The following is a 16,835-nucleotide window of genomic DNA, read 5'->3' as shown; positions in this document are numbered from 1 at the left end:
CTTTCACAGTGAGCAAACCCATTTTGCTCACTGTGGGGGGAATGGAATCTAAATGGCTGATAGAAAAATGACAGTCCTGTTAGGTCCAGATTATAATTCTTCATTCTGTGCACGTGGATCTAAAAGTTTTAAATCTGGTATTCTGAAACCATTCCAATTGGGATATGCTATTTAAGTTCATAATCCATTTCGTAAAATAATTATGGGTGTTGTTTTCTTTCTGATAAGATGACATAATGCATGCCAATACAAAATGTGTTCTGAAAGAGTGCATTATGAATGAGGCAGAAAACTATACGATACATATTAATAGTATGTTAATGTATCATATCATTACCATATATATATATAATTAGTCCTGGTTTAACCACAGTGGAAGTATTTGCCAAAGATTAATTAATTTGGTCATGCTGTCTGTAGTTCAATGTTATTTACAATACACTCATGCATACAGTAGTGTGTAGAAGATTAAATGGTGACTGTAGTTACTGTTGGATCTTGCTGTGCAGGAAAAAGCATAATTGTAGGTCTAAGTGATGTACTCAGAAACAGCCCATTCAATCTCACTCAGTGGATTTGTGAGGCGACGTGAAAATGAGCTTTAATAATTCAGTCACGATTGCCTTCCTTTGTGGATTCAAATATGTTCTGCACTAACAAGCATTATTAATGTTAGCTCCAACAGCTCTAATCACTGGTTTTGTCAGTGTGAGACGTGGAAAACTTCTTCATATTCCTTTCAGGTGCATAGTTTTATCAGGCACTTTAGAGGGACGGACTCAAAGCAAATGCCCTAAAGGACTCTGTCTGGTTTCTAGCACTTCCTCTTGCCAATCCTTTCCCTCTGGGCACTCACTGGGTGGCTGCTTTGGCAGCCAGCTCCTTTTCAAATACCCATACATTTTCTCTTGTTGGCCAAGGAGCTTTGTGGCATCAGGGAGTGCTCCCCAGTTTATCTGTATCAATGTCAAAGGTGGCTCCCTGCTCTGATCAATTTTCATAGGAGTTACCAACGCTCGTGGGCCAAAGGAATTGATTTGGCGCACTCAATAATCCAAGAGGCAGACGGTAGAATACAAAGAGCCCGTTGCCACTCTCTCTCCCTACTCTCTTTTCCTGCTCTCCATCCTGGCACTGTGAAGACGGAGCCTGATCTCCATTCAGCCTGTACTTCTTAATTGCCTCATTTGTCAAATTGGTGCAATCACGCCCATTTTCCCGGCTCTTTTACCGTTGATGACTAAAACAGGATTCCATGGAGCGTGCTGGACTTGGGACTCGATGGCTTCCACCATCAACTATAATTCTTGGTTTCCCCCGCCCTCCAAATTGACTGTACCCCTCCAAATTAAACTTCTCTGCGGCATGATGGGAATATATACAAATTTTTAAAAACAAATTGGCCATTGCAGTAATTATAGCCATCGCAATGGAGGCAAAATAGTTTTTAAATAGGAAAAGTGGGGATGAAGATAAATGCATTACATTAGTGTTGTGCTGAGATGTGTAATGTGACGCCTCTTCAGTTAGGATTGCAGTGAGACAATTTTATCCATGACAGATTTAAACACTTGATTAAGTGCGGAGGGATTTCCTGCCGATCTCTGCATGTTCTATCTGCTGAGAAATCCTCTACAACTTGACCCCCAGCATAACACAGCATTGTTCATAGACCAAAGGAAGGAAGGAATGGGATGCTGTGATAAAGATTTGAGGGGCCAGGGGGATGCGCAAAAGGCCAGCATGTGGAGAATTTGATACTGAACCCAGTCTGCTGCAGAGAGGGAGGAATTTTGGGGGGCTTAGGGACCTGACAGCGACATAATTCAATATAGCCCCGGAAAAAGAAGCGGGAATAAAACACACCGCTTCAGTAGCCAGCACCATTCAATGAGGCTTAAGAGAATTCACAGTTCCAAACTGTTCACGACGGGATCCAAATGGTACCGGTCAATGAAAGCTGTCCAATGTGGCTCTTCTCTTTTTTCATCACACAACTACATTAAACCTTGTGTCAAAGGGATTTGAATGATAGGAATCAAAGCCAAAGGGACATTAATTGAAGCCACAATCTATCTGCAATATTAAAACTGATTTAGTCCTGACACATGTCAATTTGGAATAGGTCTGGATTTTGACTAGACCCTCCATACTCAACTGGCAGACTGTGGACCAGATCCGGAACCAGCACGGGATCAATAGGCACTGCAGGTTCAGGCAGCACTGCATGTTTTGGGCTTTGACCCCTGGTATAATATAAACACACAAAAGACAAGGAAGAATGCATAGAACAGTTTGGGGTCACATGGGTTGCGAGGTGAGGGTTTCTTACTATGCCGCTAAATTACATTATCCATCTGGACCTTTGCCACCTTGGAAATCTGTGTGAACGGACATTCTCAAATAGTACTTGAGTAGCCCTGGACTAGGCCATTCTAAAACTTCAAGTGTGTTGCTTTTTATCTATTTTCATGTAGACGTGATTGTGTGTTTTGGATCATTGTCTTGCTGCATGACACAGCTGTGCTTCAGCTCAAAGATGGATGGCCTTACATTCTCCTGTAGAATTCTCTGATACAGAGCAGAAGTAAAGCATCACCAAACCATCACACTACCACCACGTTTGACCATTTGTATAAGGTTCTTATGTGACAGGTTAAAGGAAAAATTCATAGCCTGTTATGCATTAAAAAGTATCAGCAAGTTCATAGTATGTGAGGATCTTAAAACATCTAAGGTTAAAAAGATCATGCATTCAGTATTAGTTGATAGAGATCCTGGAGCGTAATCATCGCCTGACACTAATTAGCATAACGCAACGGACATAAATATCCCTAGAAAATATTCCTATTCATGAAAATCACAAATGAAATATTGAGACACAGCTTAGCCTTTTGTTAATCACCCTGTCATCTCAGATTTCCTAATATGCTTTACAGCCAAAGCTAGACAAGCATTTGTGTAAGTTTATCGATAGCCTAGCATAGCATTATGCCTTGCTAGCAGCAGGCAACCTTGTCACAAATCAGAAAAGCAATTAAATTAAATCATTTACCTTTGATGAACTTCGGATGTTTTCACTCAGGAGAGACTCCCAGGTAGATAGCCAAAGTTAATTTATCATTTATTATTTTTGTAGGCGAAATAGCTCCGTTTGTTCTTCACGTTTGGCTGAGAAATCGACTGGAAATTGCAGTCACGAAAACGGCGAAAAATATTCCAAATTAGCTCCATAATATCGACAGAAACATGGCAAACGTTGTTTAGAATCAATCCTCAAGGGACAATTCGTTTTTCAGTAGGACCGATTGGAGTAATGGCTACCTCTGTATTTTACGCGAGAATCTCTCTCGGAGCCACCATTTGACCACTTACGCAATGTGGCCGCCTGCGGCTATTCTTCAACAGAAATGGGTAAAACTACGTCACAATGATGTAGACACCTTGGGGAGTACGTAGAAAGTGTAAGCTCGTTGATGGCACATTCACAGCTGAATAGGGACTCATTGGAACACAGCGCTTTCAAAACCTGGGGCACTTCCGGATTGGATTTTTCTCAGGCTTTCGCCTGCAACATCAGTTCTGTTATACTCACAGACAACATCTTTACAGTTTTGGAAATGTTAGTGTTTTCTATCCAAAGCTGTCAATGATATGCATATTCTAGGATCTTGTCCTGACAAAATATCCCGTTGAAAACGGGAACGTTTTTTTCCCAAAACTGAAAATACTGCCCCTAGAGTCGCAACAGGTTAAAATCCGTCAAGCGTACAAAGGGTATGAATTGTGAGAGGAATGTGTAAACGTTATATTGATTACTTTATTTTGTGGTGCCTAATGGAATGGTAAAAGTGTTAATATGTGATCTACTAAATGCTCTTAATCTATGAGCCTGAGATCGATTGCTCTGGTCTCCACCCATGTTCCCGGGGAAGTTGCGGTCTTTTCTCATTGCACTAAAAGTTATTAGTGAGGAAATTATACCGTATCACTCTCGTGATTATTTCTCCCCTTTTTCAGGTATGTTATTGATGATAAAAAAGGGTCATTTGAATGTAATAACTCGCTAACATGTCAAGAGTGTTTATTTAAGGTGTGTCTTAGTAACATCTTGAGGAAGTTAGAATTAAGTTTTCAGAGAGTAATATGAGCCCTGCTCGGTTGTAGCAAAGAATAGCTTCATACTGAGAGTAGCTGACATTTTATGTCGATTGTGAATGAACATGTGTGTTGTTAATAAGATATTTTGCTGTGTTATTTGTATAATGGTTTTTCAAACACTTTATTGCCTGTTGATAAATTGAGTTATGGTTTTACTGAGTTAAAGCTTTGTGCTTGACAGTTATATTGAAATTAGTATCTGTTTCAGTGAATTACAGTGTATACTGTTGTGACTTGAATAAGCCTTGTACCCTAAACTATCTATTTCCTGTAGATCTGTTGTTCTGTAAAATGTGTTACTTTTGTAAAATGATTGCACTAAAAGTTATTATTGAGGAAATGATACCGTATCACTCTCGTGATTATTTCTCCCCTTTTTCAGGGGCATAACACTTACAGTGGAATGCAGTGTTTGGTTGTCGCCAGGTATAATGGGACCCATGTCGTGGTTTAGGTCACAATGGTTTAGGTTACAATGCATATAGCTGATGTTCTTATGTACATCAGAAACCATACAGAACCGCATGCTACCCAGAATGCAGCTGCCATATAGGTAGTTAAGATTCTACTTGCAAAAACGGCAATGAAAAGATCCATGCTGGATCAAAGTTCTAAGCTCAGTTATTTAGCTAATATCCAAAATTCTCAGGTAAGTCAAAGAACACTAACAAACTGTGGGATGAAGACTCAAACCTTGGACTCAAGGTTACCGCAGTATCAAATAGCAGGTGTAGCGAGGCCGTGTTAATGAAATCATTAGTGCCACGCTCACAGATCGGAATTGGATGAGAAGCCCGGGCCGTCTGTTTTCTCGCGGCTGTCACACTCGAGATGGCTCTTATTATTTAATTAAGCAAACAACCGCTCCCTAATGGTCCTCCCGAGGATAAGCAGCATGCAGTTAAAACCGCCGTGTCCAATCGGCAACTCAATCATTTATTCAAGTAGTTTTGCAACTTTGCCTTCACTTACTGTGCAGTTCATTGCCTCCGATTAAGTGAAATGTATTGCGAAACGCAGATGTGCTGTTTGTTTCGAATTTACACAGGATTATGCAAGGCCTAAAATGAGTATCTTTGTACATTTTTTTTTAGTTTGTTACATGTTATTTTTGTCTTTTTTCATAAGTTTGAGAGTATTGAAGCACTACAGCTGTTATGACCAATTTGTGTTGATTTATGTTGTGGTTATACTGTAGAAAAGAAACGTATAAATTATGAATATGAGTTGATGTAAATCATTGACCACATTCTATTGCCATAGGGTTAACCAGCCAAGTGAAGAATCAACAACAAGTGGGACACAATCATGAAGTGGAACGACATTTATTGGATATTTCAAACTTTTTTAACAAATCAAAAACTGAAAAATTGGGCATGCAAAATTATTCAGCCCCCTTAAGTTACTACTTTGTAGAGCCACCTTTTGCTGCGATTACAGCTGTAAGTCGCTTGGGGTATGTCTCTATCAGTTTTGCACATCGAGAGACTGAAATGTTTTCCCATTCCTCCTTGCAAAACAGCTCGAGCTCAGTGAGGTTGGATGGAGAGCATTTGTGAACAGCAGTTTTCAGTTCTTTCCACAGATTCTCGATTGGATTCAGGTTTGGTGGATTGTATTTGTCATCATTAGTCATTTAGGTCAACATTGGATCATTCAGAGATCCTCACTGAACTTCTGGAGAGAGTTTGCTGCACTGAAAGTAAAGGGGCTGAATAATTTTGCACGCCCAATTTTTCAGTTTTTGATTTGTTTGTAAAAAAGTTTGAAATATCCAATAAATGTCATTCCACTTCATGATTGTGTCCCACTTGTTGTTGATTCTTCACAAAAAAACACAGTTTTCTATCTTTATGTTTGAAGCCTGAAATGTGGCAAAAGGTCGCAAAGTTCAAGGGGGCCGAATACTTTCGCAAGGCACTGTATTTAGTGAATAACAAAAGTTTATCTCAATACTTTGTTACATACCCTTTGTTGGCAATGACAGAGGTCAAACGTTTTCTGTAAGTCTTCACAAGGTTTTCACACACTGTTGCTGGTATTTTGGCCCATTCCTCCATGCAGATCTCCTCTAGAGCAGTGATGTTTTGGGGCTGTTGCTGGGCAACACGGACTTTCAACTCCGTCTAAAGATTTTCTATAGGGTTGAGATCTGAAAACTGGCTAGGCCACTCCAGGACCTTGAAATGCTTCTTACGAATCCACTCCTTCGTTGCCTGGGCGGTGTGTTTGGGATCATTGTCATGCTGAAAGACCAGGCCACGTTTCATCTTCAATGCCCTTGCTGATGGAAGGAGGTTTTCACTCAAAATCTCACAATACATGGCCCCATTCATTCTTTCCTTTACATGGATCAGTCGTTCTGGTCCCTTTGCAGAAAAACAGCCCCAAAGCATGATGTTTCCACCCCCATGCTTCACAGTAGGTATGGTGTTCTTTGGATGCAACTCAGCATTATTTGTCCTCCAAACACGACGAGTTGAGTTTTTACCAAAAAGTTATATTTTGGTTTCATCTGACCATATGACATTCTCCCAATCTTCTTCTGGATCATCCAAATGCTCTCTGGCAAACTTCAGACGGGCCTGGACATGTACTGGCTTAAGCAGGGGGACACGTCTGGCACTGCAGGATTTGAGTCCCTGGCAGCGTAGTGTGTTACTGATGGTAGGCTTTGTTACTTTGGTCCCAGCTCTCTGCAGGTCATTCACTAGATCCCCCCCCGTGTGGTTCTGGGATTTTTGCTTGTGATCATTTTGACCCCAAGGGGTGAGATCTTGCGTGGAGCCCCAGATCGAGGGAAATTATCAGTGGTCTTGTATGTCTTCCATTTCCTAATAATTGCTCCCACAGTTGAGTTCTTCAACCCAAGCTGCTTACCTATTGCAGATTCAGTCTTCCCAGCCTGGTGCAGGTCTACAATTTTGTTTCTTGTGTCCTTTGACAGCTCTTTGGTCTTGGCCATAGTGGAGTTTGGAGTGTGACTGTTTGAGGTTGTGGACAGGTGTCTTTTATACTGATAACAAGTTCAAACAGGTGCCATTAATACAGGTAATGAGTGGAGGACAGAGGAGCCTCTTAAAGAAGAAGTTACAGGTCTGTGAGAGCCAGAAATCTTGCTTGTTTGTAGGTGACCAAATACTTATTTTCCACCATAATTTGCAAATAAATTCATTAAAAATCCTACAATGTGATATTCTGGAATTTGTTATCTCATTTTGTCTGTCATAGTTGAAGTGTACCTATGATGAAAAATTACCAGCCTCTCATCTTTTTAAGTGGGAGAACTTGCACAATTGGTGGCTGACTAAATACTTTTTTGCCCCACTGTACATGTAGATATAGTTAAAGTGACTATGCATATATGATGAACAGAGAATAGCAGCAGCTTAAAAATAGGGATGGGGGGAACACAATGAAAATAGTCAGGGTAGCCATTTAATTACCTCGATGTTGCAGCTGTAGAACCTTTTGAGGATCTCAAGACCCATGTCAAATCTTTTTAGTTTCCTGATTGGGACTAGGCTTTGTTGTGCCCTCTTCACAACTGTCTTGGTATGTTTGGACCATTCTAGTTTGTTGTTGTCACAGAAGTCTTTGCATCGATTCACTTCTGATAAGATCATTTGACAATGCTTTGGTGTAGAATACATTCTATTGCAGTGTTCAAATTCTCCAAGGTTTAAGAATCAGTAATGTGTTATTAACTGTGAAATTCAAAGTTCAAATGTCCACTTTAGAGACAGTAAAAATGACAACACTTGGTCTTAGACTCATGTGCTACCGTGAAAATATACTTTTACTAGCCTTTTCACACTACTCTCCTCACAGTACAAGAAAAATCTAAATCATGCCCTAATGTTGTTTTGCTCTGCAAATGCAATGTCCTGCAGTCAAACAATGCCACATTCATTCTGCTCAATAAAGTAAAGACTGAGAGTTAACAAGGCAAGAGGGCGACACAAATAAAAATTGCATTCATTTTATAAGTGGCGAAAGCTTGGGGGAAAAAAAAAACGGCAGTGCTTCAGAGCAAACGGAGGGAGCCACCGACGATACTTCTCTCGCCTGCAGCTGGTACAGAATGTATAAAAAGACAGAGTAATGACCCTAGAGATGGGAATTTTTCAGATGACAGCTTCTGGCTAATGTGATACTGAAGCCACTCTATTAACAGGCTGCGCGATTATGCATTCATAATGATGCTTCAAACTTTGTCATTCTCCACCATCCAGCCAATTCTCCTCTCCACTGACATAGGAACAAATTATCCAACAAGGCAGAATATAAATATTTAGGTGTCCTCTGATAGAAAATGAAAGCATTTAAAAATACAAACGTGCTAACACTGTAGCCTACTGACTGGTCAGACGGTTTGTCAAAAGTGACAGTAGCTTCAGGAATAATTTTGTGTAAACAGAAAAGGCTTTTGTGTGACTATTATGTCGTATCTGCTATTCTTCCTGAGCAAATGGTGACTCTGATTTTTCTGTGGCGGAACATCACAGACTGTGACTGGGCCGAGTTATTTTGGGTGTTTCAAATGTATGCAGCCTAGTGCTTGAGACTTAAGTCGTCTGCTGCAGTGAACCCAAAGGGAGGCAACTCAAACAAACCCTATTTTGTTACCCTTGCACTCAACGGTGTAGGAGCCGGTGCACTCAACGGTGTTGGAGCCTCCTACATGAGTTCATAGACTAATGATCTGTCATAGTGTGATCAATTTTAATTATCATATATTATCTCTGATGAAGTTATATCAGCTTAAGTCTAGAGGGTGTATTGCACGTGTTAAATTCATGCAAGGGAGAGGCAGCCATGACAATATTCAATATTTAATAATTGTGTAGAGTGGAGATTGACTAATTTCAGTTTGACCTTTCATGCCTACCTGTTTTATTTATTAAAACAGTTAACTGTAAAGGTTGCTGGTTATTATTACAGTATAGTAACTATTATCAGTTAAATATTATGTCAAGTTTCAAACCATACAGTACAGTTGAAGTCGGAAGTTTACATACATACACCTTAGCCAAATACATTTAAACTCAGTTTTTCAGAATTCCTGACATTTAATCCTAGTAAACAGTGCCTGTCTTAGGTCAGTTAGGATCACCACTTTATTTTAAGAATGTGAAATGTCAGAATAATAGTAGAGAGAATGATTTATTTCAGCTTTTATTTCATTCATCACGTTCCCAGTGGGTCAGATGTTTACATACACTCAATTAGTATTTGGTAGCATTGCCTTTAAATTGCTTAACTTGGGTCAAATGTTTTGGGCAGCCTTCCACAAGCTTCCCACAATAAGTTGGGTGAATTTTGGCCCATTCCTCCTGACAGAGATGGTGTAATTGAGTTAGGTTTGTAGGCCTCCTTGCTCGCACACGCTTTTTCAGTTCTGCCCACAAATTATCTATAGGATTGAGGTCAGGGTTTTGTGATGGCCACTCCAATACCTTGACTTTGTTGTCCTTAAGACATTTTGCCACAACTTTGGATGTTTGCTTGGGGCCATTGTCCATTTGGAAGACTGGTATCTTGTTGCTTCAATATAGCCACATAATTTCCTCCTCATGAAGCCATCTATTTTGTGAAGTGCACCAGTCCCTCCTGGAGCAAAGCACCCCCACAACATGATGCTGCCACCCCCGTGTTTCACGGTTGGGATGGTGTTCTTCGGCTTGCAAGCCTCCCCTTTTCCCTCCAAACATAACGATGGTCATTATGGCCCAACAGTACCATTTTCATTTCAACAGACCAGAGGGCATTCCTCCAAAAAGTACGATCTTTGTCCTCATGTGCAGTTGCAAACCATAGTCTGGATTTTTTTATGGCAGTTTTGGAGCAGTGGCTTCTTCCTTGCTGAGTGGCCTTTCAAGTTATGTCGATATAGAACTTGTTTAACTGTGGATTTAGATAATTTTGTACCTGTTTCCTCCAGCATCTTCACAAGGTCCTTTGCTGTTGTTCTGGGATTGATTTGCACTTTTCGCATCAAAGTATGTTCATCTCTAGGAGACAGAACGCAAAACACAAAAATCTTTCTCTCAAATGCACAAATTAGTTTACATCGCTATTTGTAAGCATTTATTCTTTGCCAAGATAATCCATCCACCTGACAGGTTTGTCATATCAAGAAGCTGATTAAACAGCATCATCATTACACAGGTGTTGCCAGAGAATTTAATATTAATGATCTAGCATAAGTCGGTTCCAACACCATTTTAGATCATTTGGCAGTACATTCAACAGCCCTCACAACCGCAGACCATGTGTATGGCTTTGTGTGGGGGCGAACGGTTTTCTGACATCAACGTTGTAGCGGTGGGGTTATGGTATGGGTAGAAAAAGCTACAGACAACAAACACAATTGCAATTTGAATTCAAGGAGATACCATGATGAGATCCTGAGGTCCATTGTTGTGCCATTCATTCGCGGCCATCACATCTTGTTTCAGCAGGACAGTGCACGGCCCCATGTCGCAAGGATCTGTACACAATACCTGGAAGCTGGAAATGTCCCATTTCTTCCACCGATATGAGAATGTTTGGGATGCTCTGGATTGACGTGTAGGACAGCGCGATCCAGTTCCCGCCAACATCCAGCAACCTTGCACAGCAATTGAAGAGGAGTGGGAGAACATTACACGGGCCACAATCAATAGCCTAATCAACTCTATGCGAAGGAGATGTGTCTCGCTGCATGATGCAAAATATATATATTTTTAGGTTTATGTGGCCAACTGATGCATATCTGTATTCCCAGTCATGTGAAATCCATTGATTAGGTTCTAATGATTTCATTTTTATTGACTGATTGTTACCCAGTAAAACATTTAAAATTGTTTCATGTCATTTATATGTTTGTTCAGTATGCATTACAAAATGCAATAAACATAATTATATTCCTTTGCCTACATGAATATATTTAACTCCCTATGCCTAAAATACAAACTAGAAGGGGTTAAAAGCTATTCAAACTCATACCACCCTTAAATATCAAAGGCCAAGGTATTTTGTTGTGGCTTAAATAGCATTTTTGAGGTGTGCCAACCTGTTTGTCCAGTCAGTGGTTGGTTGGTTTTGTTGGTTTTGTGTGTGTAGTGGAGGATGGTGAAGGATGACTGAGGCACGAAAGACCAAATAAGCATTAGGGAAGCCTGAGTTAGACCGAGGAGCGGACAGATTTGAGATCAAATGAGATCCTATACTGTGAGCAGTCACGTAGCATCCATCCTTAAAGCCCTAAGATTCAATATTGAAATAATTAGCTTTCCGTTGTTCCGTGAGAAGTACAAACAGTATATGTTTAGCATTTTTTTTAATAAACCCTCCATAATAACCAAAGTACTTATTGAGTGTGCTGTTGACTGTTTTTGTGGGTAAGCTACCAGTCAGATTATTAGCAACTTCTTTGACTAGTTGGTGGTTTGAATTATAATGAGACTGTGTAATAAAATGTTCTTTGTAGACTTTTAACACGTGCTTTTAAGACTATAACTTTAACAGAGCTGGGACAGTGCAATGTACCAGAATAGCAACAAGAAGGCTGAGAAAAAGAGCATGTCTGGTGGGTAATACCAACTATTTCACAACCTCTTCAATTTATGATTATGGAGGTTTTTTAGGGGACCCGACCAAATTCACATAGAAATATTAGTTATAGATATGCCATTTTGATTGAAAGCAAGTGTATTTTTGTTATATTTGCTTCCCGTTCGTTTTGTTTTTGCATCTTTTATTTTCTGTTTTGTACACCAGCTTCAAACAGCTGAAAATACAAAATTTTGGGTTATGGAAAAAACATTTCACAGTGGTTTAGATGGTAAAATGATTATCTACACTATGCTTGCTTGTTTTGTCACATAATCTGAAATTATGCAAACTATTAGAATTTTAGCAACCGGGAAATTGCGGAGCGATTCATAAAATATGTTTTATGTACTATATGTACCTGACCAAGGTAAAATCGTATGGGTTGTCTTAAATTTTATGATGAGTGGCATAATTATAGCACTATTGGTGAGACTCATGTTCTGACATCTTCACTCGTAGCCTAAAGATGAGGGTAAAACACTTAACTGGGTTAAATCAGGTAAAACTTCCCAAGGAAAAAATGAAATTGACAAGGATCAAACGCCTTGGGCCTTTTGCTTATTTAACAGCCCATAATTACCCATAATGCCAAGCTCATTATACCACTCCTGTTAAAACGTGAGAGCAAATCATCTCAACTCCTAGGCGGGCACAAAAATATCACATGATGCAACAGTTTAGTTTTCCCAACTTCACCTGCATTTACGGTACAGAAACCTCAGGGGGTAGAGCTAATTAGCTTGTAATTAGAACTGACTTGTTTGATGCCGATAATACAAATATCAGACAGTGAGGCTGGAGTGGGTTATTATGAGGCAAAAATAGGGACTTTTCCGTAGGGTGTAAATATTAGCGGCGGTACATTAAATATTCGTCAATGCAGATGAATCCCGATGAACTCTAAACTGAACCACTCGGCAGGGATCCTCCAATAACTGCAAGCTGGCAAAAATCTGTGTGATGCTAGGCTAACAGTACCGCACAAGCTATTATTGTGACTTGCGCTGTGGCAACATTGGCATCACTGTTTTAAATGACAAACAGATGGGGTCACCTGTCAAATTAACTGTGAGGGAACATGAGGATGTTTTTCATAAAACACCTTCATACATTGTGTATATCCAACTACATTTTAAACACCAAGGCATTTTTAACTCAAATACTTCTAGTTGAACTCAAAGTCAATGAAAAGTCATTATTACTTAATGTTTGTGGTACTGACTCAAAACTAAATGAGAAGTCACAACTCATTTTTTGAAAGTTCTGATAACAAATTCACTTTTTTCCCTAGCATGCTATACTGAAGTTAGCTTTTTTAGAATTGTTTTTAATATCTGTGTTAATGCATGTACATTGAGTGATTGATTAATCTTATGCTACACAAAGATAAACTAATCCAATCATATAGTTAGCTTTTTGGTTGTTCCTGTTTGAATGGCTTGGTCTCCTCACTGTGAGATCCTTCAACCTACATTTTTAGAAATGTTGGTAAAAGTACCTAGAACTTACAGGTCTGATGTCGCCTGTAAACCATGAGTTTTAGGACATTTCATTACAGTGAAGCTACAGTGCCTTGCGAAAGTATTCGGCCCCCTTGAACTTTGCGACCTTTTGCCACATTTCAGGCTTCAAACATAAAGATATAAAACTGTATTTTTTTGTGAAGAATCAACAACAAGTGGGACACAATCATGAAGTGGAACAACATTTATTGGATATTTCAAACTTTTTTAACAAATCAAAAACTGAAAAATTGGGCGTGCAAAATTATTCAGCCCCTTTACTTTCAGTGCAGCAAACTCTCTCCAGAAGTTCAGTGAGGATCTCTGAATGATCCAATGTTGACCTAAATGACTAATGATGATAAATACTATCCACCTGTGTGTAATCAAGTCTCCGTATAAATGCACCTGCACTGTGATTATTTAACCTTCATTTAAGTAGGCAAGTCAGTTAAAGAACAAATTCTTATTTTACAATGACGGCCTACCCCAGGTAAACCCTCCCCTAATCCGAGCTACGCTGGGCCAATTGTGAGCTGTCCTATGGGACTCCCGATCACAGCCAGTTGTGATACAGCCGGGGATCAAACCAGGGTCTGCCTTAGACCGCTGCGCCACTCGGGAGCCAGAGAATTGTGATATGTTCTAAACTTGTAAGGCCTTACGAGATATGTAAAGCATTGTCATAAAGAGTTTAATTACAGTATAATGATATTTGCCTAGGAAACTCACTCAAATGATTGCCCCCCCATCTATCTTCAGAGCTCGTTTGGGTGACCTAAACTGGGACATGCTTAACCTCTCTGGGATATTCGGGACAGTAGCATACCACCTCCACAACAGCCAGTGAAAGTGCAGGGCACCAAATTCAAAACAACAAAAATCTAGAAATTAAAATTCCTCAAGTATTTTACACCATTTTAAAGATACAATTCTCATTAATCCAGCCACAGTGTCTGGTTTCAAAAAGGCTTTACAGCGAAAGCACCACAAACAATTATGTTAGGTCACCACCAAGTCACAGAAAAAGACAACCATTTTCCCAGCCAAAGAGAGGAGAAAAAAAAGCAAAAAAGCAGAATTATAGATAAAATTCATCACTAACCTTTGATGATCTTCATCAGATGACACTCATAGGACTTCATGTCACACAATACATGTATGTTTTGTTCGATCAAGTGCATATATCTATCCAAAAATCTAATTTTACATTGGTGTGTTATGTTAAGTAGTTCCAAAACATGTGTTGATTTTGCAGAGAGCCACATCAATTTACAGAAATGCTCATAATAAACATTGATGAAAGATACAACTATTAGACATGGAACTTTAGATAAACTTCTCCTTAATGCAACCGCTGTGTCAGATTTCAAAAACACTTGATGGAAAAAGCATACCATGCAATAATCTGAGTACGGCGCTCAGAGACCAAACAAACCAAAAAGATATCCGCCATATTGTGCAGTCAACACAAGTCAGAAATAACATTATAAATATTCACTTACCTTTGATGATCTTCATCAGAATGCACTCCCAGGAATCCCAGTTCCACAAAACATGTTTGATTTGTTCGATAAAGTTCATCATTTATGTCCAAATAGCTCCTTTTGTTAGGGCGTTTGGTAAACAAATCCACACGCGTGTGCAAGTCCAGCCGAAAGGTCGGACGAAAAGTCAAAAAAGTAATATTACAGGTCGTATAAACATGTCAAACGAAGTATAGAATCAATCTTTAGGATGTTTTTATCATAAATCTTCAATAATGTTCCAACCAGAGAATTCCTTTGTCTGTAGAAAAGCAATGGAACGCAAGCTAACTTTCACATGACCGCGTCACGAGCTCGTGGCAATCTGCCAGACACCTGGCTCAATCCCCTCTCATTCGACCCCCCTTCACAGTAGAAGCATCAAACAAGGTTCTAAAGACTGTTGACATCTAGTGGAAGGCTTAGGAAGTGGAACATGACCAATATCCCACTGTATCTTCGATAGGATATGAGTTGAAAACCCAAAAACCTCAAGTTTTCGCCTGCCATATGAGTTCTGTTATACTCACAGACATCATTCAAACTGTTTTAGAAACTTCAGATTTTTTCTAGCCAAATGTACTAATTATATGCATATTCTAGCTTTTATGGCTGAGTAGCAGGCAGTTTACTCTGGGCACCTTATTCATCCAAGCTACTCAATACTGCCCCCCAGTCACCAAGAAGTTAACACCTCGGCCATCCTACAATCTAAACTTGATGCCCTCAATATCACACAAATTATCAATGAACCTACCAGGTACGATCCCAAATCCGTAAACACAGGCACCCTCACAGATTTCATCCTAACCAACCTGCCCTCCAAATACATCTCTGCTGTCTTCAACCAGGATCTCAACGAACACTGCCTCATTGCCTGCGTCCGTATTGGGTCCGCAGTCAAACAACCACCCCTCATCACTGTCAAACGCGCCCTAAAACCCTGGGGTATCCTGGATGGATATTGACCTCATTCCGTCAGTAGAGGATGCCTGGTTATTCTTTAAAAGTGCTTACCTCACCATCTAAAATAAGCATGCCTCATTCAAGAAATGTAGAACCAGGAACAGATATAGCCCTTGGTTCATTCCAGACCTGCCTGCCCTTGACCAGCACAAAAATATAATGTGAGGTACTGCATTAGCATCGACTAGCCCCGGCGATATGCAACTTTTCAGGAAAGCTTGGAACCAATATACACAGGCAGTTAGGAAAGCAAAGGCTAGCTTTTTCAAACAGAATTTGCATCCTGTAGCACAAACTCCAAAAGGTTCTGGGACACTAAAGTCCATGGAGAATAAGAGCACCTCCTCCCAGCTGCCCACTGCACTGAGGCTAGGAAACACTGTCACCACCGATAGAGCCACGATAATTGAGAATTTCAAGAAGCATTTTTCTACGGCTGGCCATGCTTTCCACCTTGCTACCAGTACCCCGGTCAACAGCCCTGCACCCCCCACAGCAACTTGCTCAAACCTTGCCCATTTCTCCTTCACCCAAATCCAGATAGCTGATGTTCTGAAAGAGCTGCAAAATCTGGACCCCCACAAATCATCCGGGCTAGACAATCTGGACCCTCTCTTTCTAATATGATCTGCCGAAAGTGTTGCAACCCCTATTACCAGCCTGTTCAACCTCTCTTTCGTATTATCTGAGATCCCCAAAGATTGGACAGCTGCCGCGGTCATGTCCCTCTTCAAAGGGGGAGACACTCTAGACCCAAACTGCTACAGACCTATATCTATCCTACCCTACCTTTCTAAGGTCTTCGAAAGCCAAGTCAACAAACAGATCACTGACCATTTACACTCCCACCGTACAGTCTCCGCTATGCAATCTGGTTTCCGAACTGGTCATGGGTGCACCTCAGCCACTCTCAAGGTCCTAAATGATATCATAGCCACCATCGGTAAGAGACAATACTGTGCAGCTGTATTCATCAACCTGGCCAAGGCTTTCGACTCTGCTGATAAGAATGTGGTGATTGACAGGCTCAACAGCCTTGGTTTCTCAAATGACTGCCTTGCCTGGTTTACCAACTACTTCT

Source organism: Oncorhynchus tshawytscha, linkage group LG18, assembly GCF_018296145.1.
Source record: "Oncorhynchus tshawytscha isolate Ot180627B linkage group LG18, Otsh_v2.0, whole genome shotgun sequence".
In the NCBI taxonomy this organism is placed as follows: Eukaryota; Metazoa; Chordata; class Actinopteri; order Salmoniformes; family Salmonidae; genus Oncorhynchus; species Oncorhynchus tshawytscha.
The sequence above is the reverse complement of the archived record's forward strand: the minus strand, read 5'-3'. Positions refer to the sequence as shown.